Consider the following 10,040-nt stretch of genomic DNA (forward strand, 5'->3'; position numbering starts at 1 on the left):
GCTGTGTGCAGCTTCTGAGAAGATACGCTATTAGCGTAGCGTGAGCGATGCAAAATGCGCAGCCGGCTTCCCCGCTATGCTAATAGCGTATCTTCTCAGAAGCTCCACACAGCGCGCCGGTTTAAATAGTAACCGGCACGATATGTATGCATATAATAACAGCGTGAGAGTCGGGACGCTGCGCTTGTCGGTCGTTACAGGGATCAGGTGAGTATTAAAGGGTTATTAGACCCTCTGGCTTTTTTTGCATATATATGAGGCTAGCAAGCAGGAGATGTATGCAAAAAGGTGGAAAAAAAAAGAAAACGCTTTAACACGGTTTAAACTTACCCCGTCTTTGCCGCGCACTCCCGTCCGAAAATCCTAAACTGCTCAGGCGGTCGCAAAGCATCTTGGGGCGGGCGCATGCGCAATTCGGATTTTCGGCCGGGAGACGAGGAGAGACACAAGGTAAGTCTATGGACGCGTGCACCCGCATGCAGACACCGTGGGACAGGAAGTGCCTGTAAGCAGAGAGGAGTCAGCGCTGGATTGGAGACCCGCCGCAACGCTGGAGGGACAGATGAAAACATCAGGAAAGAAGAAGATCGGATTAGGAAATATCAGTTAAGGTAAGTGCTGGCATTTACATTGGGGGGAGGGGGAAAACATTTACTTTAATGTCACTTTAACCACTTCCGGGCCGCAGTATGTCTATAGATGGCGGCCTGCAGAAGTGGGTAAAACAAGAACCCGGCTGCTCCGGCAGCCGTGCTCTTGGTACTGCTTTTAACAGCAGGCGATTGCTGTGTAACTTACAATCGATCTGGTGACTGAACAGCCGCCGCATCGTTTGTACCGTGTGGTACCCCCGCAGCGGCCACTGGGTTCGTGGGTCTTCCCGCAAGGATCAGAGAGAGATTCAGCCGCTTCCAGCCGCTGATCTCTCCTCCGATCACTGGACGCGGAAGTGCTGTGTATTACATCACTTCCGTTGTCACTGTACACAGTCTCCGGCTCTCAGAGCCAGGACAAGAAGCTGGGAAAGCAGATCTCGGCTTCCTCAGCTTGTTTGGGGTCTCTAGGTGACATTAGGGGTCTAAAAGACCCCTGATGCTTCCATAAAGAGGACCTGTCACACCCTATCTGCTATTACACAGGGTGCTTGTTAGTCCGCCATGTAATACCAATAGGGTTAGTGTACAAAAAAAGTGTTTAAAAATGAAAGTAAAATAAAAGAAAATAAAAAAATGGGAAAAAAATGTTTAAGTCCCCCGCCCCCGAGATACACACGCGTCTGAGTACCTACGTGCGAAAAACAACAATTGTGCTGCACATGTTACATATCGCCTCGAACGTCGCAGTAAGAGCAATAATGCCATTTTTCTGCCGATACAGCAACGCATCCCTGCTTTCTTTCCTCCCCGCTGGGCGCTGCTCTGTGTCCCAGCGGGGAGGATAGAAAGTGAAAACCGACCGAGCGCTGCGGGAGGAGAGTGATGTGTTTGTGGTAATTTTTTTTTTTTTTTGGGGGGGGGGGAAAAAAAATTTTGCACCAGGGCCCTTTGTTCCTTAGGTCCGCCACTGCTTGTGGTGCGGGGGTAGTCCCACTGCAAGGGTTAAGATTTGATTTGCCCAGAATTCTTCTTGAAGCTGACTATACACTACTTAAATTTTAGCCAAGTCCAAAAATGCTCAGGGGAACTATGGGTATTGGGTATTTGGACAGTGGTTGAATGAGAAAATAAGAACAGTGTATTGCCAGCTTTACCTTAGTGAATGAGGTGAAAAATGCACTTTGCAAAGCCTCCATACAGAAAGTCACCTAATTGATGTTGTGTTGTTACATATAAATGTTACTTTGCTATACCTTTATGTTTATGGTGTGATATCTACTAATTGTCTCTGTTTACTGAGAATGTGGCTAGGGTAGTGGCTCCTGGAAAGTCCGGAAAGTCCCACATGAAATAAAAAGCTGATAACAGAGATCTAATTACCTTGGGCTATCAAGTGAGAATTTAAAACACGTTTGATAGGTGACATGAATCTCGTGTCCGGAATTCTAACTGTACTATGACACAGAACCTGGCGATGATAACTTCACACTGACTTCAATGGGTGGGCTGCACTTTACAGCAATTCACACTGAAAGTCTCAGTGAAGCTGAAGAAGACTTTTTTTTTTTTTACACATGAAAAAAATATGACCTTTACCTAACTAAAATTGCAGACAGATAGGGGTCTACCTATAAACAATTTGCAGGGCCATTCGCCCTGCGAATATCTGTGAACATTCAATCTATGCGGCTGTATGGAAAAATTAGGGGTCTATTCACAAAGCTACCGAAGGATCTAGCCGTAACTTCGGCTGATCCTTCAGGTAGCTTCGGCCCCAGGACCGTAGGGGTCATGGCTGCTGCACGGGCTATTCACTATAGCCAGTACAGCCCCCAAAGTTGGCTGAGGGGCTCAGTCGAGTCGAAGGCATATGCTTCGGCTCGACTGAGCACAAGAAAAATTCGAAGTTGGCCGAACGGCCGGCCATTAGACGGCCGACAGCCTGCTCCTGACAGCTGGGCGGAGCTAGCTGTCATCTCACGGCTGGCTCCGGCCACCTGCAGAGAGATCAGCGTCCCTGGTTACCAGGTAACCAGAGACACCGTTCTATCATTACACTGAGAACCCGTCGGAGTTGCTGTAAAATCACAGCAGCTCCGCCGGGTCCTGTGTGTCGTGACAGAAGGCGTCCCTATGTAACCAGGGGCGCCTTCTGTCATTATACTGCGGCTCCTCAGTACACTGAGAACCCGGCGGATCTGCTGTAAAATCACAGCAGCTGAGACGGGTTCCGTGTGTAATGTGTAACATTTTTGTTTTTTCTACTTTTTTAACTGTTTTTTTTATTCTGCTCGGTACCACAGAGGTACCGAGCAGAATAGCCGAGCCGAATGCCGCTCAGCTCAGCTATTCACTCACTGCTGTTCGGCATCTATGAGAATAGCCCGAACAGCAGTGTGAAGCCTGCCGGAGGTTTGGCCCAGCCGATCCAGATGTTGGATCGGCTGAGTCGAACTCCTTCTGCACTTCAGGTCGGCCGAACATGCTGAGCATGTTTGGCCGCCCCGAAGCCACCCAATGTACGGCTGATTTCAGCCGATATACGGCTGAAATCAGCCGTACCCACCTAAAGTGAATAGCCGGACAGTGTTCGGCTCACTTCACTTCGGGTCGGTTGTTCACTCGGCTGCCTAAGGCAGCTTTGTGAATAGACCCCTTAATGTCCTTTAGTTGTTTTTTTTTTACTATGTCATGTATTTTAGAGTTTGTTTTCCTTAAAATACTGTATTATGACCACTGGATGGCGCTAAGGAGCGTAAAAATAAATACTTAAAGGAGAACTATGAGGTGAGTGCTTTTCACTCACCTCATAGTTCTTGCCGACCTGTGACAATGAGACTGTCACAGGTCGGCTCAGTAGATCGGGAAGTGAGCGAACACATACCGGCGTTCGCTCACTTCTCGATCCTAGATTCCCCCCTCCCCGCTCCTATCCACCAGCGCTGACTGGCGGAATGGATGGGGGAGGGGGCGGGTACAGCTGACTCTGCCTCTAGATAGGCAGAGCCAGCTGTCACTCACGCAGCTGGGCGACGGGAGGACGCTAGACGCTAGTTTGTGTCCTCCCGTTACCCTAAGGAGAACTATGGGGAAAAGCCTTAACCCCATAGTTCTCCTTTAAAGTGATACTAAAGTCAAAAGGATTTCAAGCTATTTCAAATGCAGATTAAATCACTTAGAATGTATGCTGCTCCTTGATGTTTAAAAGTTATAGTTTCCTGCAGCTGGTCCCCTGAGCACTGGCCCTGATATCCTGTTTTAGGATGGCTCCTTTCCCTTGGTGGGTCCTATAGAACCACCCTTGTGTGTGCTAATAAGCTGCGTGTGTCTCCACAAACACAGCAAGATAAGACACTCCCCCTGCCCCCCCTTTTCCCTTCTCCAAACTAGTAGATGAACAGTTGCCGGAGACTGCTCTGTCCTAAAAAGAACTCTGTGTAATCCCAAAGGGATTTAGACCACAGTAGTCATAAAGGGTCAGGGTCGCCACTGTATCCAGTAAAAAAGCACTTTATTATGACAATTTTGATGCCCATGAATAAAACCAGAGAACACAAATACCCACTTATTGGTGATACTAAAACAGTAATATAGACAAAGTTGTCTCCATCTCACACATCACTCACTCATACGGACAGGCTGATACAATTAATTTGTTTGCCAGTGGAGCTCAAAGGAAAGAAGGTATCCCATTTGTTTCTTTATAAAGTGCACAATGCGTTGTTTTTGGAACAGTTTTTGGGCTGTTGAGTCTAGCCAATTAAAAATATCACTAGTGAGGAAGGGGTTCATCGAAAACGACGTCTGTCTCTGGATAAAACCGTTCTATCTATCAGACTGCTCTGTCCCCTGTGATCTTGTACTGGAAGTTCAGGGAAGCCAAGCTTAGAGAGTTGGAGTTGTTTGGACACATGATGACAGTAAGTGCTTTGGCAAAAATTTTAAGAAATACTTTTGCCGGATAATGCATATTGTTTCATCTGGATTCATTATTGAAAAAAAGTTCAGTACTACTTTAAAAATTAAAACACTAAAGCACATTTGTTTTGGTATATATCCACACGGATTGAATGTTCGCAGATATTTGCAGGGGGAACGACCCTGTGAAGTTTTTTTATAAATAGACCCCGCATAGTTTAGGACAGTGTTTTTGTGTTTTTCCAATCCTCTCCCTTTCGGCTGACTTAAGAGTATATTTGAACCAATTATAATTAAATTCTAATTTTAGATTTAACAGACAAATGTAATTAAAAAATATATATTTTTATTATTTTAAAACCTGCAGCTTTTATTAAGATAATACCTGGTGATTCTGCCATGGATATCCATGTTCAAGCACTTCCTGTTGTGCTCTGTTAATATGTTATCATGCAAATGCGCGAGGGTGCCATTGGAAAGGAATGGCATCACAGGGCACCAATGCATGTGATATCACACTATTGGGCATATTACTTCGGCACAACACTGTGAACCCAGTATAGTAACGTGCAGTCTGATTGATCATTCATTCAGATGTGACATGTTACAGAAGCCAATTGATTTTTATTATTGCAGCACAATGTAACCGACATTGAATATATAGAGTGAAATAAATGGAAAGAGGTCGCAGTGCATACACTAGGTGTGAACAGTCCCCAGTAAGTCACATGTTGTCATAGCTTTTGATCTGGTTTAGTCTTCATCAGCCTGCCTTTTTCCTTTGTGCCCCTTTGTATTTTTTCCACCAGCTGGCAGATTTATGGGTATACAAATGTGGCTTTTGTATAATGGCTAGTTCACACCATATGCAGTTGTGAAGCAGTCCATTCAGTTTGACTGCTGCAGCCAAAATACATCACAATGCTTTCCTATGGGCTTTCTCGTGCTGATTTCACACCATTGCAGTCCGTTCAGATGCAGTCAGAAAAAGTACTGCTTGCCTTATTCTAACTGCACTGGAACGCATGCAAACGCAACAGAACGCATTAAAAAACCAGAATTGATTGTGGCATCATCGAGGGGGAAAAAACGCATCTGAACGCATCAAAAATGCATCACAAATGCGTCAAAACGGATCTCAATGCAACTGCTCAGCTCCTATCCACCAGCGCTGACTGGCGGAATGGATGGGGGAGGGGGCGGGTACAGCTGACTCTGCCTCTAGATAGGCAGAGCCAGCTGTCACTCACGCAGCTGGGCGACGGGAGGACGCTAGACGCTAGTTTGTGTCCTCCCGTTACCCTAAGGAGAACTATGGGGAAAAGCCTTAACCCCATAGTTCTCCTTTAAAGTGATACTAAAGTCAAAAGGATTTCAAGCTATTTCAAATGCAGATTAAATCACTTAGAATGTATGCTGCTCCTTGATGTTTAAAAGTTATAGTTTCCTGCAGCTGGTCCCCTGAGCACTGGCCCTGATATCCTGTTTTAGGATGGCTCCTTTCCCTTGGTGGGTCCTATAGAACCACCCTTGTGTGTGCTAATAAGCTGCGTGTGTCTCCACAAACACAGCAAGATAAGACACTCCCCCTGCCCCCCCCTTTTCCCTTCTCCAAACTAGTAGATGAACAGTTGCCGGAGACTGCTCTGTCCTAAAAAGAACTCTGTGTAATCCCAAAGGGATTTAGACCACAGTAGTCATAAAGGGTCAGGGTCGCCACTGTATCCAGTAAAAAAGCACTTTATTATGACAATTTTGATGCCCATGAATAAAACCAGAGAACACAAATACCCACTTATTGGTGATACTAAAACAGTAATATAGACAAAGTTGTCTCCATCTCACACATCACTCACTCATACGGACAGGCTGATACAATTAATTTGTTTGCCAGTGGAGCTCAAAGGAAAGAAGGTATCCCATTTGTTTCTTTATAAAGTGCACAATGCGTTGTTTTTGGAACAGTTTTTGGGCTGTTGAGTCTAGCCAATTAAAAATATCACTAGTGAGGAAGGGGTTCATCGAAAACGACGTCTGTCTCTGGATAAAACCGTTCTATCTATCAGACTGCTCTGTCCCCTGTGATCTTGTACTGGAAGTTCAGGGAAGCCAAGCTTAGAGAGTTGGAGTTGTTTGGACACATGATGACAGTAAGTGCTTTGGCAAAAATTTTAAGAAATACTTTTGCCGGATAATGCATATTGTTTCATCTGGATTCATTATTGAAAAAAAGTTCAGTACTACTTTAAAAATGAAAACACTAAAGCACATTTGTTTTGGTATATATCCACACGGATTGAATGTTCGCAGATATTTGCAGGGGGAACGACCCTGTGAAGTTTTTTTATAAATAGACCCCGCATAGTTTAGGACAGTGTTTTTGTGTTTTTCCAATCCTCTCCCTTTCGGCTGACTTAAGAGTATATTTGAACCAATTATAATTAAATTCTAATTTTAGATTTAACAGACAAATGTAATTAAAAAATATATATTTTTATTATTTTAAAACCTGCAGCTTTTATTAAGATAATACCTGGTGATTCTGCCATGGATATCCATGTTCAAGCACTTCCTGTTGTGCTCTGTTAATATGTTATCATGCAAATGCGCGAGGGTGCCATTGGAAAGGAATGGCATCACAGGGCACCAATGCATGTGATATCACACTATTGGGCATATTACTTCGGCACAACACTGTGAACCCAGTATAGTAACGTGCAGTCTGATTGATCATTCATTCAGATGTGACATGTTACAGAAGCCAATTGATTTTTATTATTGCAGCACAATGTAACCGACATTGAATATATAGAGTGAAATAAATGGAAAGAGGTCGCAGTGCATACACTAGGTGTGAACAGTCCCCAGTAAGTCACATGTTGTCATAGCTTTTGATCTGGTTTAGTCTTCATCAGCCTGCCTTTTTCCTTTGTGCCCCTTTGTATTTTTTCCACCAGCTGGCAGATTTATGGGTATACAAATGTGGCTTTTGTATAATGGCTAGTTCACACCATATGCAGTTGTGAAGCAGTCCATTCAGTTTGACTGCTGCAGCCAAAATACATCACAATGCTTTCCTATGGGCTTTCTCGTGCTGATTTCACACCATTGCAGTCCGTTCAGATGCAGTCAGAAAAAGTACTGCTTGCCTTATTCTAACTGCACTGGAACGCATGCAAACGCAACAGAACGCATTAAAAAACCAGAATTGATTGTGGCATCATCGAGGGGGAAAAAACGCATCTGAACGCATCAAAAATGCATCACAAATGCGTCAAAACGGATCTCAATGCAACTGCTCAGACGCACGCAGTTGTGATGCAGTTTCTGGTTTGAACTAACCCTAAAAACTTCACTAGGTTAGACTGGTAAATGGTACAGTCTTTCCAACCTCTGCAACAGTTATTGATAAAGTATCTGCTTGTATCACTCAAGTAACCATTTTTTCTATGAGATGGAAAAGCTCTACATATGGCCCATCCATAGAAAATTTATATATTGCCAGTCTAAATTAACCTGGCGCACATCTCCTGGGGAAACAGGTGAAGGGATCCTCGTGTCTACATTCCCTATTCCTGAGACCAATAAACGAGGAGTCAAAGTGCAAGATTTATCAAGATGTTCAAGATTTTTTACTACTGGTACTTTACAGAAATTGTAGCAGGATGTTTGAGACCCAACAAGCGTAAGACTTCAAGGTCGTGGTGGTGGGAAGGCGTGCATTGACAAGATATCCAGAATGGAAATCTTACCTTCAGAGTTCTGTGAACACATGAGCCCACTAGCAGAAATTTACAATCAAAATAATGAGATGCCATAGCGACCCAGGCAGCCTGCACGGCATCAGGGGGATGTCCTGGCCAGGCCCCCCTGTGCCCCGGGCAACATAGCGGCCGCCTGAGTCGCTATGGCGATTGTTACACCACTGCATAGGATAATCCTTGTTGTGATAAAATAGGGTAACCTGCTTAAGCTGGTATGTCATCTGATACTTACTGACAGTTACTGACATCAATGAGGCTTCAGGTTCAGCATTGTCCCTTTATTCAGTTGTTATTTGTTCTGCTGTACTACAAAATCCACATCTCCATGGGATGAATGGAGATGTGGATCTTGTAGTACAGAATGTAAAGGAAACTAATGGGGAAACAGGGAAAAGAAAAAGATTAATGGGCTAATATTTAGAGTGACACTAAACTCAGGAGTTAAGTCTTAAAAATGCATTCAAGTACCTTTAACTATTAACAAAAATGTAACTTATTTGTGTATCGCTTGGCTGTAGATCCTCAAATCATCTCTGAATTGGTGCTGACACTGTCCTTCCTTCTGGAGGCTGGCTACTTTTGTTCCCCGTGGTCCCTGTGTTTTAAAGTAGCCACCGATCCAAGCTCGCTCGACTGATGCACAAATAAGATACATTTTTGTTAATAGTTAAGGTATTTGAATGCATTTTTAACTCCTGAATTTAGTGTCACTTTAAGAAAAAAATTAATGACTTGCCACCAATATGGCCAAGCCTGTCCCAAATTTTTCTGTAGCTGGCCTATGTCTATTTTGCCTATTTTGGGCTCGCCATTATTGTTGGGAGAGTTCTGAAAGCTCATACACTGGAAAAGTCATCCAAGCGTTTCTCTTTGGCTCCTATAATAAAGTCCATAGATGTTTTATGTTCCTAGTTTATTTTTGGAACCCAGGAACAGGGGTCATCAGATAGTAGCATTCATGGAGCTTTGGTAGTATGACAACAAAGCTATGATTACATACATTGTACTTTCCCTCCCTTCATTTATGTGGTTTACACACCTTTTCACCTTTGTATCAGTTTCAGAGCCTCAGCTTGTCAGGTGACTAGAAAACTAGGAGGAGGACTCTCATTTTTGTTAATATCATCTCCTAATATTATTGGCTGAGTAATTTTGACAACTTGAATTTAAAGGAATTACTATAGAGAGTATCACCTACAAAGAGGAGGACTTCAGTGTCCAGGTAAGAACACAACGAGAAATATAAAAACAGAAATAGAATGTATCTGTAATATATATTAAGACTTAGGATAAAACCTTTAACATTTATCAAATAGTTTTAAAAATATGTCTGTAAACAAGTGTCAGCAGATGCAGGAGCAAAGACAGGGAAGGTTTTCAGTTTTGTTTCTTTAGAAACCTAAAGTGATAAGGATTTTCAATTTTTTTTCCAGAAATCCATTTTGTATATATACACAGTACCCCTTGGAAATGTTTATATTTTGTGGCCATAGAACATTGAGGCACGGTGGATTTATTTGTTTACATTTTGCAGAGATCTGTTTTTAATTTGATGTGAAATTGTCTATTTCTGTTCATCAGATTAAAAACTTTGATTCAAAGTTCTATACCAATAAAAGATGAAAACGTTCAAGGTGTTAATGATGTATGTAAGCAGTGTATGTCCTTCATCCTAAATTGTGCTTCCAGTGTCATTTATATGGGTGGTAGATTACTAGACGACACCAGCCTTTTGTTCTGCATTTCCCGAAGCGCTCAATGC

The sequence above is a fragment of the Nanorana parkeri genome, unplaced genomic scaffold, assembly GCF_000935625.1.
Source record: "Nanorana parkeri isolate BGI_ZX_2015 unplaced genomic scaffold, ASM93562v1 scaffold1080, whole genome shotgun sequence".
Taxonomy (NCBI): Eukaryota; Metazoa; Chordata; class Amphibia; order Anura; family Dicroglossidae; genus Nanorana; species Nanorana parkeri.